The 16,323-nt window shown below is 43.8% G+C and overlaps 1 long non-coding RNA gene and 1 other non-coding gene across 7 annotated transcripts in view; both read left to right on the forward strand.

The window, feature by feature from the left end:
- Nucleotides 1-179: 179 nt before the first annotated feature.
- Nucleotides 180-16,323, forward strand: part of LOC109548529 (uncharacterized) — a 146,443-nt gene continuing 130,299 nt past the window's right edge. For 5 of the 6 annotated variants that reach the window (XR_012332190.1, XR_012332191.1, XR_012332189.1 and 2 more), the window contains exons 1-3: nt 226-5,055; nt 5,413-5,591; nt 11,927-12,067. This is a non-coding gene — a long non-coding RNA (uncharacterized lncRNA). Of the gene's footprint in view, nt 5,056-5,412; nt 5,592-11,926; nt 12,068-16,323 lie in introns of all 6 variants that reach the window. The other variant, XR_002174617.3, reaches the window with a different exon arrangement.
- Nucleotides 2,964-3,036, forward strand: TRNAG-CCC (transfer RNA glycine (anticodon CCC)). The gene has a single exon. It is a non-coding gene; the product is annotated as a tRNA-Gly (tRNA).

The raw sequence follows: 16,323 nt of genomic DNA on the forward strand, positions 1-16,323 counted from the left end.
GGGACCAAACGCCCTCCCCAAACAACGGCCCAGCTCGACACGCCGCCCAGGGGACGCCCAAGCGGCCAGCGCCAGCAGACGGGAAAAGAGCCAACCGGGCCGTGACGTCCCCGGTGCGCGACGGCACTTTACGACAGCGCCGCAAAGCGAAGACGGCGCAGGCTTGGTAGTGCCGGCTTCGCTCAGCTTCTCGTCCTTGCTGAGCTGTGTTTGGGACCGGGTTAGGGAGGCGGCTGGGGAAGCGCTGAGAAAGCGAAAGAGAAAGCCGGAAAGTGAAAGGAGCCGAAGAATTGGAAAGGGAAAGAAAGAAAGGGGGTTGAGAGAAGTGTGTCGTCCTGGCTGTTCCGGCAGGAAGGGGTTACAGGCGGCTGATGTAGTGAGCCACGCGTGTCCCAGCCATATCTGAGTTATGAGTGGTTGCCCGGAAAGGAGGGAGGTGAGAGACTTGCAATCCCCGCATCCGAGGCTTTTCTCTTCCTTTTCTACCAAGTTGTTCGCTGCAATGGGTAAAAGCCGTAACCCACGGAGGAGTAAACCAGTTGTGAGATAGACACAGAGCCTGGAAGAGAAACCGAGGATTAAGACGCGAGATACCTGCAGAGGCAAAACTTGGCCACACGGGAAATTGGAAATCAAGATCGTTCAGAAGTTTGTAATGTGGTTTTCATGTTTGATATTCGTTGCCTTATTAATGTGTGGAAATATTTAACTTGCAAGTGCATAATCCGCTGGTTCTGTGGTGTGGTGTGGACACAGACCGTATAAAACTTTTGACCATCTCAAAAACCAGACTTATCAAACCTTAACAACTTGTTCTGAAGGCTGTAGAGCTCTCGGCCTATGAAGGCTCCCTCAGAACCTCTGCGCTGAGACTTGTCCAAACTCTTGCTGACGAAAATTCAATTAACTGTCAAGTTAAGAAAAAAAGGGAATTTTATTTGAGCCAAACCGATGGTGGTAACACAGGAAGCAGCCTCAGAAAGCTCGGGGGACCATTCTGCCTGTTAGAAGTCGAAGGCACAGGCATATACATGTTTGAAACAAAGGATCATACATCAAAATGACCGACTAATATTTTACATAAACTTCACCAAAGATACATAGTCCAGGTAAGCACATGCCAGGCAAGCATCTAACCCTATCCACCCCACGCCCCCTCACCTAAAGGGCTGGGAAAGAACACTGTCCTTTTAAGAAGTTACATTGCTAAGGTCAGAATAAAGGGAAAAAAATGATCTTTATGGTTGAGCGGGCGCTCCCATCTTTGAGAAGTTCTGGTTAACTGTAATAAAGGTGCACACTGCACATTAAGGAGGGAGGAGGCCCAAACAGAGAATTTTATGTGTAATTTTTTCTCGTCCTGCCTTAAAATACAAATTTTACTTCAGCCCTCTATTATGGCTTCTAGCAGCTTAAGGTCTTGCCCCTAGGGTGATCCTAGTGCCCCACCCCTTTAAAATACCTGCCTAGAAAAGCTCAACACTGCCCGAGGAATTTGTGATTTGTTCCAGGCAGAACCTGGATAGGCAGACAGACCCCAGAGCCCTCTCTTGGAGCAGCTACTTTAGAAAGCTTGCAATGTAAATGCTTTCCTCTGACCTTTGTGGTATAAATCTACCAACCAGAACTGTTTCCTTAAGGACTTGTGAGCCCCTCTCTTTAAGATCCAGATATTCAGGGAGATAACTCTGTGCTAGCTCCCAGTCCGTGTGGGAGCAATAAGGACCTACCTTTCTTCAACTTGCACTGCTGCTTCCTCTCATAAAGATAGAAGTTTCTTTCTCCCCTGACAAATGCCAATTAACAAACCCAGATGGCCTAGTCACATGGATCACCCACCCACCCCTTTACTACCCCTTAGTGACTTTCCCTTAGCACACTCCAGCCTTTGAAAAGTCTTCAGCCTTCTGATTCAGGGGAAGTGGAGTTCAGTTCATACTGTAGTATTACTGAACAAAATATGTCCTTACCACTTTCGTGTCCAGCTTTGCTTATGTCTAGCAATCCATCCAGGTAGCAAAGTTCTATTATTAAAATATGCTTGCCTTTTAAAAAGTAAATATTTGGACTTGGCTTCCTGTAGTCAGATAAACTTTGCTGTCAGTGTTGTTGACCGCCATTAACCTCTGCTTAAGCTGGTATTAAAAAACAAAATTCAACTGAGTGAATTTGAAGACCTAATTGGCTTTACTAAATGATTCATGAATCAGGCATCATCCCATCTAACAAATAGAAAGGAGCTGTACAATGAAAGGTTTTTTAAAAGCAGGAAGGAGGGGACAAGGAAGTCAAAAAGAAAAGAAAGGATTATTTCAGGCAAGGTCACCTTCTTTGGGGAGAAGGGTAGGGGTTTATCATGCAGATCACCTCACTAGTGTTGATCAGGAAATTCCAAACTGATTGGTTTAAAATTACATTTCTCTGGGTATATACCCAGTACACATATATACAATGGAATATTACTCAGCCATAAAAAGGAACGAAACTGGGTCATTTGTGGAGATGTGGATGGACCTAGAGAGTGTCATATGGAGTGAAGTAAGTCAGAAAGAGAAAAACAAATATTGTATATTAATGCATATATGTGGAACCTAGAAAAATGGTATAGATGATCTTATCTGCAAAGCAGAAATAGAGACACAGAGATAGAGAACAAATGTATGGATACCAAGGGGGAAAGGAGGGGGTAGGAGGAATTGGGATATTGGGATTGACATATATACACTATTGATACTATGTATAAAATAGATGACTAATAATATACTGTACAGCACAGGGAACTCTACTTAATGTACTGTGGTGACCTAAATGGGAAGGAAATCCAAAAAAGAGGGGATATATGTATATGTATAGCTGATTCATTTTGCTGTACAGTAGAAACTAACACAACATTGTAAAGCAACGATACTCCAATAAAAATTAATTTAAAAAAATAAAAAATAAAATTACATTTCTCAGGGACTTCCCTGGTGGTCCAGTGGTTAAGACTCTGCACTCCCAATGCAGAGGGCGCAGGTTCGATCCCTGCTCAGGGAACTAAGATCCCACATACTGTACAATGCAGCCAAAAAAAAAAAAAAAAAACCCAAAATTACATTTCTAAGTGAGGCTGAAACTGCAGTTAGGTGTTAAGTTTTAGTTTGCTTCTGCGGGGCTTAGCATTAGTGACTCCACTTTGGACCTACTGATCCTTTTTTAACACTGGAAATGTATTAGGCAGGCTCTTAAAAAGGCTCAGCTCATCCAAATTAATTCAGCTGACGAATTACTCATTAGGGAGAAGAGGAGCAAGGCAGTGTGATTCACAAAACCTCTGATCAAAGAATGGGAGAAACAGGGGTTCTCATAGGAAGTTCCTCAAGCCCGTCTTCCAACGCTGCATTCCTTAAGGGGAGGTTGGAGTGGACTTAGTTTAAAGAGCGACACAACAATGCAAACAAAACCACTCCCTGACACTGGGCCTGCGCCACAATTGGCTCAGACAGCCAGGTCTCCTAGGTTCCTCCCTTCAGGGACATGTACTCCCAGGTCTGCAAGAGCACAGTGTGCTGCAACCCACTCTTCGGCAGAACAGAAATGCCATCTTGAATATTTACTGTTTTCTATTACTCTTTATCTACCCACATCCCAAATTAAATGGGTGTCATCAGAACTTAAAAAAGCGAGGGCGTTTGGTTTTTATTTTTTATTTTTATTTAGAAACCACATACCAACATTTAAGAGCATCTTACAATAGTTGGTGAAACAGACAAAAGATGCTGAGAAAGAAATACTTTTAAATAGAAAAGCGTTGTATGTGATTACTGGAATTGATATGTATGCTAAAAATAAGAATTCCAGTTGTTTCCCCCCTTTTCCATTTATTTTGTATACAACAAATATTAACTGATTGCTTACTATTTACCAAGCACTGCCCTAGATGCTGGGAATACAACTGTGAATGTAAGGGAGGAAAACCTTTTTCTCTACCCTTCTTAATTTTGGGGGGGCTTATTTATTAATTAAGACAGATTAACAGGGGACTTCCCTGGTGGCGCAGTGGTTAAGAATCCGCCTGCCAATGCAGAGGACACAGGTTTGATCCCTGGTCCAGGAAGGTCCCACATGCTGTGGAGCACCTAAGCCCGTGCGCCACAGCTACTGAGCCTGCGCTCTAGAGCCTGCGAGCCACAACTACTGAAGCCTATGCGCCTAGAGCCCGTGCTCCGCCGCAAGAGAAGCCACCGCAATGAGAAGCCCACGCACTGCGACAAAGAGTAGCCCCCGCTCGCCGCAACTAGAGAAAGCCACGCGCAGCAATGAAGACCCAACGCAGCCAAAAATAAATACATTTAGTAAAAAAAAAAAAAAAAGACAGCAAACTACATTTGCATCCCTTAACTAGGGAAGGGCAACCATCAAGTTTCAAGGAAACATCTGGACTGCTGTCCATTAGCCTTGTAACTTTAAAAGGAATTTATCAAATTTAGCAAAACAAGAGACAACTAACCCTGCAATCAGGAGACCAGGAGAAAGGGAGTAAAAGATGGCTCTGGCTGCACACCTAGTCGGGGCTGCGGCACCCACAACTAGGAAGCTTTGCTCTCCTCTGGGTTTTGTCCCTCCCAGATTTCTGAGCTCAGGAGCAGTCGCTCTGCACTGCAGCTTGAGCCAGTTGCGGAAGACCTAACCAAGCCCAGCCCAAAAGAAGGAATGGCTTCGGGGCTGTTTGTTTCTCTTTGATAAAGGAGCCCTTCCTTGTTCTTGCTTTTACTCTCTCTGGTATTTGATGCAATAACCCCCCAGAAGCGATTTAGAGTGACTGGTAAAACAAAGTGTACCAAAACCTCGCAGCAACCAAAAGGATGAAGTTCCTTCTGGACTGCCTCCAGCTTCTGCCCTTACTGCTCATCTGCACCTTAAGAGTCTCTCCTGAAGCTTTTCATTCCGAAGAAGAGAAAAGCAGTCACCGGAGAAATCGTCCTGATTACTGGAGCTGGACACGGAATTGGGAGACTGACTGCCTATGAATTTGCCAAACTTAAATGCAAACTGGTCCTGTGGGATATAGATAAGGTAACAGTGCTTGCTGTGTTTTACTTTCTGGTACCTTTAATCTGTGTTGCATTTTGCTGGCAACAGCCCCCTGCAGCATCTCTGTTAAGCATCTAGAAAAAAATTACTAGTTTTGCCATTCTATAGATGGGGGAAAAACATGGATTAATTAATGTGTTGATGATCACATGATAAACGAACATAGAGCATTTGATTCCCAGTTACTGCCCATCACCAATTTGACATTGTAAATTTATCTTCACTTTTGCCCTGAAAATAATTTGTAATCTCTTCCTGAACCTGATTTCACTGATCCTGCTGTCTTTTTTTCTTTCTTTCTTACTTTTCTTTTTTTTTTTTTTTGGCGGCCCTGTACAGGCATGTGGGATCTTAATTCCCCAACCAGGGATCAAACCCGTGCCCCCTGAATTTGGAATGTGAAGTCTTAACCACTGGACCGCCAGGCAAGTCCCTGATCCCTCTGTCTTAATCATATGGAAAAAGTTAAAGCCGGATACGAGTTCGGATTCTCCTCCTGTTAAGTCGAACGGAGCTCGGTTAGTTCCTGCTAGGGTGGAAATAAATCATATCATGGCTAGTGGTCATGATGGGAAGATCGATCATAGTTGTTCTTGTGTTGTGGTGAGGGTGAAAGACCCGTTTATTAAGAGTACAGATAAGAGGATAATTGGTAGTGTTACTTCATCTGAGATCTTTGTGCTCCTGCTCGTAGGGCCCCAATTAGTGCATATTTTGAGTTGGAGGCACAGTTCAGAGTGTTCAGAGTTACATATATATAAAACGGAATCTCTGTCTTGTACACCTGAAACTAAAACGACATTGTAAATCAACTATACTTCAATAAAATTTTAAAAAAAGAAAGAAAAAGAAACAGAAATAAGCAAGAGGAAAGCAGTGAATTAAGGCAGCAGTGCCCCTCTAGCTGAAGGAACCTAAAGGAGAAGGAACTTCAAATGGTGGCTTAGAACCCCAGTTTATAAAGCAGCTTCAACAAAGAGTAGTGCGTTTGTAGACAAGAGAGAGGACATGGGAAGCAGGTTTAGGCTTTCAAGGGCAGCAAAATGTGGGAAGTTAAATCCACAGAAAAGAATTAATGGAGTGAGGTTTGGTTGCAGATTCCTCTGGTGTCCACTCTGGGCTTAAAGCATCTGCATCCACGAAAATGAGAAATTATATCCCACCTCCAGGCAGAAAAGGAAAATTTTCTGGGTTTTCTTCTTAATTGCTTTCTGCCCAGAATAATTTTTTAGGTCAAAAACGTTTATATAGTGGTGACATATACTAGTTTCTTTCAAGTGGAACTTACAGAGGAATGATTCTCAAATGTTAGGGTGCACCGGGATCACCTGGTCGGCTTTTTGTAACGTGGATTGATTTCTTGACTCCCCACCCCACCCTGTGAATTTCTGCTCAGTAGGTTGGAAGTGGGGCTTAAGAATCAGTAGGTTGAATAAATGTGTGCATGGTTCTGATGCTGCTGGTCTGGACAGCACACTTGAGACCCTGGGCAGGCCCTGCTTGCAGAGGGGTCCTCCCTGTACCTTCTCCACACCTCCACCACCAACTTCCCCAGATTTTTCTTAATAATGTCATCAGAGACCCAGGTTTCCAAGCATACAGAATAGTCTCAGTTCCTACTGCAACGCTTCTTCTCGGTCTGTTCAATATTACCAGAGTTTTCTCCATCAGTCTCTTGAGTGTTTGAACATCCTGCGAGCAGAGGCACTGACTGCCTTTTAGTTCTGGACTCTCTTTTCAAGGATGCTTGGGTGAGGAACTGCTTAGGAAAATCTATATACAATCACCCTCCAGAGCAGTGGGAGGAGAGATTGCTGTACAACATAATAAAGATGATGCCTCCCTTTGAGGCAGAGATTGGGCAGGTTTGCCTGCAGCCCAGTAGAGAAGCTTGGGATGTGGCCTGGAGGTTCCTCAGCTGTGCTGTAAATTTGCTGCGTGCACAGCATCCATCTAGGCCCATCCACGATGAAAGGACAGGGGGAACTGACGCTAGCATGGAGCTCATGCTGCCCGCTATGCCACAAGTGAGAACGTGCTTTGCATCTGATCCAAGATGATACTGTTCCGCCAGCATCCAGGAAACAGGGGCAGGCTAACTTGTTAGCTCAGAACTAAAGCAAATCTCAGATCCTTCATAGTTCTTAACATGTACATTCGCAAATGTTTTACACCACACATTGTAAAGGCTTTACTCCCCAGATCTTGATTTTTCAATGTCCTTCACCAGTAAAGGCAGGTAGGGTGTCATGGAGAAATGGTTGGAAAGAACGAGACTGAAAGCGCACGTCTGACAGCAGAGCTGTGTTCGGAGACTAGTGAAGACCCGCCAGAAGGGTGCAGAGGCAGGGCAAAGGCCCCAACAGGCCCAATACAGAACACTCTGGACCTCAGCAAAGAAGATAAGGGATTATACACATTGGAGAAAAAAGAATTCATGAGCCCAAGAGGTACCTTTAAAAAGGCCAGAGGGGGAGTCAGGGAGGGAAAGGTCTTCTTTAGAGAGGATGCCAGCAGTGAAGTGTAGGCATGCAGAATTAGAGAACCACCATCTGCTACCCACAATGCCACCACTGAGCCAGAAAGAATCCTCACTGGTGGTCAAAGTCTTTGTTAGGGAGCTGGGTATCAGGGACAGACCACTTGGCCTGTGATGATGAAGGAGAAAGGGACCTTTCTCACGGAGACATGCCCAGACACCACTTGAACCAAGTGCCCAAACTGACATTGTGCGTCCTCTAATGGGATGCAGTGGGAGGAACTCTACATCGCCCAGGTGATGTCCTGGACAAAAATGTTCAATCAGAATTGAATCACAAGGAAACAATGAGGCAAATCTAGAATGGGGAACACTGCAGGAGACACCTGGCCTGAAGTTTTCCTAAAAGTCAATGTCTTGAAAGACAAAGAGGGGGAGGGACAGGAGCAGTGTTCTAGATTGAAGATAATATGGGGGGTGAGGAGTGTTTTCATTGCCTTGATGATGCTGGTGCTTTCATGCAATATACTCATGTCAGCCCCCATGAAACTGTGCACCTTAGTTTGTACTTTATTGCTTGTCAATCATACCTTGATAAATGTATTTTTTAAAAGAGTCAGGGAAGCTTTTCTAGATTAAAATAGCTGAAACAAAATGATAACGTACGAACATTAATCGAGATCTGAATTTTGAAAATAAATTTAAATATGGCTTTGCAGCGATTGGAGAAATGAATGTTACGTATTAATTAAAAACATATTCCTTCATTACAGTAATGATACTGTGTAGGAGACATTCTCATTTTTAGGATGTTAAACTTGAATATTTAGCAGGTGTCTGAAACTCCCAAATGCTTTAGCAAAACAATTTAAGAGATAAACAAAATGGATATATGGAGAAAAATAATACACTGTGGCCAACATGTCCATTTGACAGTTGGAGGGATAGGTATATAGGTGTCAATTTTACCATTCGTTTCATTTTTCTGTAGGTTTGTAATTATTTTTAAAAAGAGTGTGGAAAAATAGGAGTGTTTGCTTCTTGAGAGATCGATTCCTGGAATTAAGTGAATTGGTGAGTTGGAACAGACTCAGATACAGTCACTTTTTAAAAATATTATACCCTACCATATTGTATGAGTTACTTCGTACAGTAAACTAATGAGGATATATTATTATTAAATTATGTGGAACAATCTCCTTCCCATCTTTGCACCCACTCTCACTCCTCAAAATCAGAACGTTAGAAATGATTTTAACACCGTTTGATGTGTACAGATCGAGCAAAAATATACCGAAGTTCTAGGCATTTCTATAAGTGTATAGTTGATAACATACCTAAAAAAAAATGAAAACGAAAGCTAGAAGTAAGGTTTTGGGGTCAATACTTGCTAAGGTCTCCTTGTCCTCTGAGTTGTTTATAATCTACTAATTCCCTAACATTTCCTTTTTTTGGGAGGCTGATCTAATGCTAATATAACTTACAGAGTAACTGATGTGTGCCCGTTAACGTGGAGAATATACATCTACACTTACTATTAACAACATCGCTGTGACTTTTGACTTATATTTATTTGGCAGATAACTGAGATCGCCCCAAAGCTCAAGCTCATTCCGCTTCCCCCGCACATGGCTTGTCTCTCATCCTTCCATAAATCCTCCTTGTATGGAAGTCTTACGAATCATGCTTTACCTCTTTTGGGACTTTTTTGGGGAGAATATTCTCAAATCAGGAATTAGCACGTCAAGGAGGAGTAAAGGTACAGATCTAAGTATTTTGAAAGAGACAGGCTGTTGTCACAGCCCAGAGAAGTGAGATTCCCTCCGGGTGGCCCCGAGTAAATCACCCCTCTAAGCCTCCCTTTCTACTTCTGTCTATGGGAGACAATTCTTCCTACAACAGAGAATTCTCATAAAGTTTTCATGGGAAGTTTGACTAAAGCATAGAGCAGAAGGTCTAAACTATAGTAAAGTACTCAATAAAGGGTAGCTTTTATTTTAAAATGAGAGAGCAAAGAATACTGGAGGAAAGGCTGATCTAGCGAAAGGATATCCTTTCTCCAAAAACTTTATTTTCCCATCATGAATACAACACTTTCCATTTAAGTTTTTTTGCTCACAGTTGACCCCTCCAAATTGAAATATTTGTGTGGATATGGGATAATTTCTAAGACCCAAAGTTAAGTAAAAAAAGGGGCAGGGGTGTGGTTAGAGAACACTTCTCCTCTCAGTTGTGGTTTAAAAGGCATAATGGACATTCACCTATATGTGCAGAGACCACTTCCAGTATAGACCTAGAGCTGGAAACATTCAGCTGTGACACGTGCTGCAGTGGCCAGTAGAGGACTGAACACCCTGCATTATTTTTCATCTATTCATATCAGTTTGGTTGTTCAAAAGCTTTCCAGCAGATGGTGCTAGACACTATTCGGTGCACAAGTCCTTAGGACAGGAATTTGTGTCCACAATGAAAATAAAAGCCTTACCCTCTCTCCCGAATGGAAGGTCATCCACACTGAAACAGGGCAATAACTGCATTGCTTTAAAAAAAATACATTGAAGTATAGTTGATTTAGAGTGTTTTGATAGTTTCTGGTGTACAGCAAAGTGATTCAGTCATATTTATTATTTTTCATATGTATATATATATACATATGAAATATATATATTTTTTCTTTTTCATATTCATTTCCATAATTGTTTATTCCAGAATATTGAATATAGTTCCCTGTGCCATACTGTATGTCCTTGTTGCTTCTTTATTTTATATACACTAGTTTGTATATGCTAATACCAAACTCCTAATTTATTCCTTTCCCACGCAATTTAACGTGCGGTAAACATAAGTATGTTTTCTGTGTCAGTGAGTTTATTTCTGTTTTGGAAATAAGTTCATTTGTATCATACTTTAGATTCCACATATGAGTGATATCATGTGATATATGTCTTTCTCTGCCTGACTCACCTCACTTAGTATTATAATCTCTAGGTCCATCCAAGTTGTTGAAAATGGCATAATTTCATTCTTTTTTATGGCAGAGTAGTATTCCACTGTATTATATGTACCATATCTTCTTTATCCATTCATCTATCAAGGGACATTTAGGTTTCTTCCATGTTCTGGCTCTTGTGAATAGTGCTGGTATGAACAGAAGGGTGCATGTATCCTTCAGAACTATAGATTTGTCCAGATATATGCCCAGGAGTGAGATTCCTGGATAATATTTTTAGTTTTTTAAAGAATCTCCCTTGTGTTCTTCATAGTGGCTGTAACAATTTACATTCCCACCAACAGTATAGGAGGCTTCGCTTTTCTCCATACTCTCTCCAACATTCGTTATTTGTAGACTTTTTGATGATGGCCATCATGCTGCTATAAATGCCATTATTTCATTCTTTTTTATGACTGGGTAATATTCCATTGTGTGTGTGTGTGTGTGTGTGTGTGTGTGTGTGTGTGTGTGTGTATGTATATATACACACCACATCTTCTTTATCCATTCATCTGTTGATGGATGGTCCCATCCAGTCTTAACTGGCTCAGATCGAACTAGACACTGCTGACTCCAAGTCCCTGGAAAATCACTGGGGCCAACATCTTACTGTTTGTGGAGGACATGCAAGTCTTAGAACGACCTTGATCAGTGAAAGCAGGTGAAATAGATTAAAGCCATGGTTTCAGAAAGACACCTCTTCTTTCCTGGCAAGGACTTGATCAGTGAGAAACCCTGAACTCTTTGCTACAGCCCTCCCAGTGTCCTTTCTGTCTATAAAAGAGCTCTCCTCTCCATCTGTGCTGGGGACTTGCACATGGCTTGCCATGGTGGCAGATCCCAAACGGCAATTCTGTGAGAACCAACCCGTCTTTTCTGGAGAAACATCTGGCCATCTATTTGTTTCAGGTTAGCAAGAGGGAGCTTTAAAATGGCACACTGAGGCTTAAAAGCCAACACCAGTAGGGGACCCACATTTTCTCTTATTGTATTCTCTGAAACAAATTGCAAAGCCCCACTCATCTCAAGGGGGCTGTAAAGGTATATGTATATGTAAAGGTATATATGTAAAAGGTATATACCTTTTACCTACATAAAAGGTATATGTAGAGGTAAAAAAAAATGATGTTAACCACAATTCTTGAGTCCAATTAGACACTCATGAAATTTACATTAATGCTGAGGGCTAGAAATAAAACTTTCCAAATACAACTTATAAATACATAAACATAGAAACTGTTAATAATTTTGGCTCAATTTGATAGCAGTTGTTCAATAAGTTCATAAAAGATATTTCTTTTAAGTAAAATAAGCCTTAAAACAGTTTTCATTAGGAGAATTATAAAGCATTATATTATTATGAAATTTTTGTGATTCGTCAGAAAAAATCACGGAGTGTGATGTCTAAACACAATGGAATGAAAGAAGAAAAATCTCTTAACTGAGAAAGGCTTCTGTGGATGAGGATCTAGGAGCTACGTAAATGACTGGAGTGACGTGCTGAAGACCAGAGGTGGGTGGAGGTAAGTCCCGACCGGAAACACACAGTCACACACACAGACACATTTCGTGCTTTGCGTGGTTCTTTTTTTTTTTTTTTAATTTATTTTATTTTTTTATTTTTGTCTGTGCTGGGTCTTCGTTTCTCTGTGAGGGCTTTCTCTAGTTGTGGCAAGCAGGGGCCACTCTTCATCGCGGTGCGCGGGCCTCTCACTATCGCGGCCTCTCTTGTTGCGGAGCACAGGTTCCAGACGCGCAGGCTCAGTAGTTGTGGCTCATGGGCCTAGTTGCTCCGCGGCATGTGGGATCCTCCCAGACCAGGGCTCGAACCCCTGTCCCCTGCATTGGCAGGCAGATTCTCAACCACTGCGCCACCAGATAAGCCCCCTGGCAGGAGTTCTTTAGACCCAACCAAGTTGTCAGTTACTTGCCACGCAGTCTTAATTTGGATGTTCGGTGGTCGTCTGGGTGGATCTTTTCAAGTCCAAAGAGAGAGAGCAATAGGAGAATGAGAAAGACTGAGGGGGAAAAGCCTTGGCCTCAGTGCGCTTCTTCACGGCCAGAGAACTGGTCTCTGCCAGATCCTGCAGGCGACATCAGCTGCCCCTTAACGGGCTACTCGAATCTACGTGGCTCAGGATAAGGCCCAGCCGCCCTTCAGAGGGGAGCCATAGCCCAGTAGGCGGATCGAGATTATGGCCTTGGAGGCCCCGCATTGGGTGCCAGGAAAGATGTTGCAGGAAAGCGAGTGGGGTGCGAGAGGATGGTCACATCCCAAGCCATGTCCGAGTCCCTGGGATGGCCGCCAAGTGTGGGTTCTTGGCTTCGTGCAGGCAAGAATTCAAGAGCAAGACGTAGTAAAGTGAAAGAAGGTTTATTCAGGGAGATACACGGTCCATAGACAGAGTGTGGGCCATCTTGGAAGGCAGGAGGCCGCGTGGTTCTGATATGTACAAAATTCTGTCACTCTGGTTAGTTAAAGAACACATCCCCCAGTGGATCGAATGTCATCAATAGTTAACCAGGGTGTATTAACCATATTTCCATAAAGTGTAAACTATCTGGACACAGAGGGTGGGGTCCCCAGCCAGAGAGGATTGCTGCCAGGCCTTGAAAGCTCATGAAATTGGTTCTGCTGGGTTTCAAATCTGCCCTAGCAACGCGGTGCTGCCACGCCCGGGTCTTCTCTCCAGCACACATTGTCTAACAGCGACTCTCCTAATTTCAGCTATTTTTGCAATCTGGATAGGCTGAGGATCTCCAAAATCATCAAATCCTGCTTTTATTTTATTTTATTTACTTATTTATTTTCTGACTGGTCCCCTTAATCGATCTCCCTCCTCTCACGTTTTTCTGTAAGCAGCAAGAAGGAACCAGGCCACACCCTCAACCCATTGCTTGGAAATCTCAGCCAGATATCCAGGCGATTCCCTCTCAAGTTCTGCTTTCCACACAGCTGTAGGACACAATTCAGCCGTCTTCTTCTCCCGCGATATACCAAGAATCACCTTTCTTCCAGTTTCAAGTCACACGTTCCTCATTTCCACCTGAGTTCTCACCAAAGCACCTTTAAAATTCACGTTTCTGCCAATATTCTCCCTAGGACAGTATGTGTATTCTCAAAGGCTAAAGGTATTTGTCATGAGCTGCCTGTTGGGCTGGTTAATGACATTGTCATACCATATGGGTTAGAACACAGAGGACTAACAATACTAGTAGGGAAAACCAGAATCCTGATGAAATGCCTTCAAGGGCCAATCATTCCATACAGTTGAATCTCCTAGGATAGGTGATTTGAAGAATCGATGTCTGTCTCCTCTTCACGCTTGGACTCAGAGCAGTCGGACATCAGACCTTATCACTCAGTTGACACTTTTCAGAAATTTCATAAGTGATCTGGAAGTCAAGTCACTTGACTTCAGTTCTTCTTTACTTTTCTTTGCTTATTGACTCTGTTCTTGGCCACGAGATTGACAAGAATCAACTGTGATTTTATACCAGTTCCCTGCTTGCCAGGAGTCACGTGAACAAGAACTTTTCCCGTTAGAATTCTGTGGCCTTAAAGGGGGGGGTTACAGAGGAGGGGCCAGAGCAGGGGCCCTAGGACAGTGGTGTGGGATGCAGTGACAGAGGTTCAATCTAATGCCCACAGGACTTGCAGCTGGACTGATTGGTTGGGATTAAGGAATGAGAATTCAAAGATTCTTCCAAGGATTTCTGCATTTGCACTTGGGCAAATGATAGTTCCATTACTGAGATGTGGAGAGTAGGAAATGAGTTGTTTTCTGAATTGCAGAGAAGGTTGCTGGAAAATAAGAGATACATTTTACCTATTAAGGGAAAAATCATTTCAAAGATGCTGAGACAAGACAGTGTGGGGAATTGCTGTTGTTCATTACTGTATTCCCATCTCCTATAATGGTCCTAGTTATTAATTAATAAGTGCTCAATAAATATCTGTGGTACTCATTAACTAGCTAATTAATTCTAGAATATGCAAATCTTATACGTCAAAACCATGGTCTAGTGCACACGTTGTTAATTGATTTTGTCTGCTTGGTGCACTTGTAAGGCCAACACTCTCTTTCCTTTCCTGTAAGGTGTGACTAAGCCCTTAGCTCTCATCACAACAGATAAAAAGTAAAATCGTCATTTATCTTCCAATCACTGCCACTTCCACTCTCCAGTGCAGACTTTATTTATGCAAAGGAGAATATTACTGATGTGAGAAAAAACATGCTGGTAACTTGGTCTTGGACAGGGCTGTGACCTGCCTAAAGATGGGGTAGGGCTGAGGACTGGAAAGGGCGAGGTCATTCTAATCTCTGCTGCACTGAAGCCGTGGGGCACAAGCAGGAAGCAGAGTCAGCGGACGCTCAGAGGACACTGTACTGTGTGCACCGCTACCCTCTGGCCCCGGGGTTCCTGCTTCATTCTACACCATCCTGGACGCTCTTTTCAGGCTGGAAACCTGAACCATCATCAGCACACCTGTCTCCTGGGCTGGGACTTTGCACAGTTTTTCTTCTGTGTGTCAGGCAGGTCCAGAGCTGGTCTGTGTACACTTTCCCCTCTGGGATGAGGGGCCCTCCAACCCTGGACTAGGGACCCACTTGATCTGTGGGTGCAGGGAACATAGGATGGACTCAGCCAGACCCCTGAACCTGAGGGGTGCAGGCCCCTCCACATGCCCAGGGTGCCAGAGATTGTGCCCGGGAAGAGCAGGGGAGCCCGAGGGTCTGGCATCACACCTCCCCAGGGAAGAAGCCTTTCAGATTTCAGTTCCTTATCAGTGAAGATGGGGTTAAGTGGCCTTGAGAGGATCATGAGAAGATCACAGAGGTGCAGCGGAGACCTTGTTATCACCAGGGCCAACGGTGCCTGACCTAATCAGAGCAGACCCTCCCCTCCTTTCCCCTCCCCTGCCCTCTGCTCCCTTCTGGGCAGCAGGTCTGAATACCCTCTTCCCTCACAGGACCCCATTCCCCAGGGGGAGGAGCCACGGTCTTTAGGGTGGGACCCCAATAGCTCCATCCCCCTCCTGGGGGTGTATATAAGCCCGGGTCACATCCTGGACCACACTATCTGGTGGGAGAGCAGCCTGAGGACCCGGCCCTGTGAACCAGGAAAGAACCGCAGCCCCAGATAAGTGGGGATCCAGGAGGGGACACAACTGGGGGCTTCCTGATCCCCTGCGCTGGGCCCAGCCTAGGGATCCACCTCCAAGGGAATCCAGACTTGGGTTTGGCTTATGTAAGAACACATCCTTTATTAGGTTTCCCAGTCCCTCAGCGGGCCTCGTCCTAGGTCACCTAAATGTTGCTGAGAGCGCAGATGCCCAGTTCCCGCCCTGTCTGGGGCCCAAGGACGGAGAGACTGATATCTTTTGTGACAAAAGAAGCTGGTCTGAAGCCACTGTGGGATCCCCCTCCGGGATGTCTCTGTCAGAGGCAGTTTGTGGTGTCAAACAAAATTTCAGAAACCCAGACCTGATTGAATTAGAGATGTTTATTTGGGGGTTGTTAGAACTGCAGCCCTGGAGCCCCAGATGCACTTGAATTGTCATCCCCAGGCTACAAAATGGGGAAGGCTTATAATGGCAGAAAACTTTCAAGTTTACATAAATTGGTTATCAAGAATTAGGATTGGAGCTGGCAAGAAGTAAAGGTGCTTGTTAAGCAAGGAAGGGTTGGCTGGGGTCGAGACGATTACATAGTTGGTGGGTGGCTGTGATAGTGAAACCGCAAGGTTGCCACTAGAGCTGTTAGCAGACACTCTT

The sequence above is a fragment of the Tursiops truncatus genome, chromosome 5 (genome assembly GCF_011762595.2).
Source record: "Tursiops truncatus isolate mTurTru1 chromosome 5, mTurTru1.mat.Y, whole genome shotgun sequence".
Taxonomy (NCBI): domain Eukaryota; kingdom Metazoa; phylum Chordata; class Mammalia; order Artiodactyla; family Delphinidae; genus Tursiops; species Tursiops truncatus.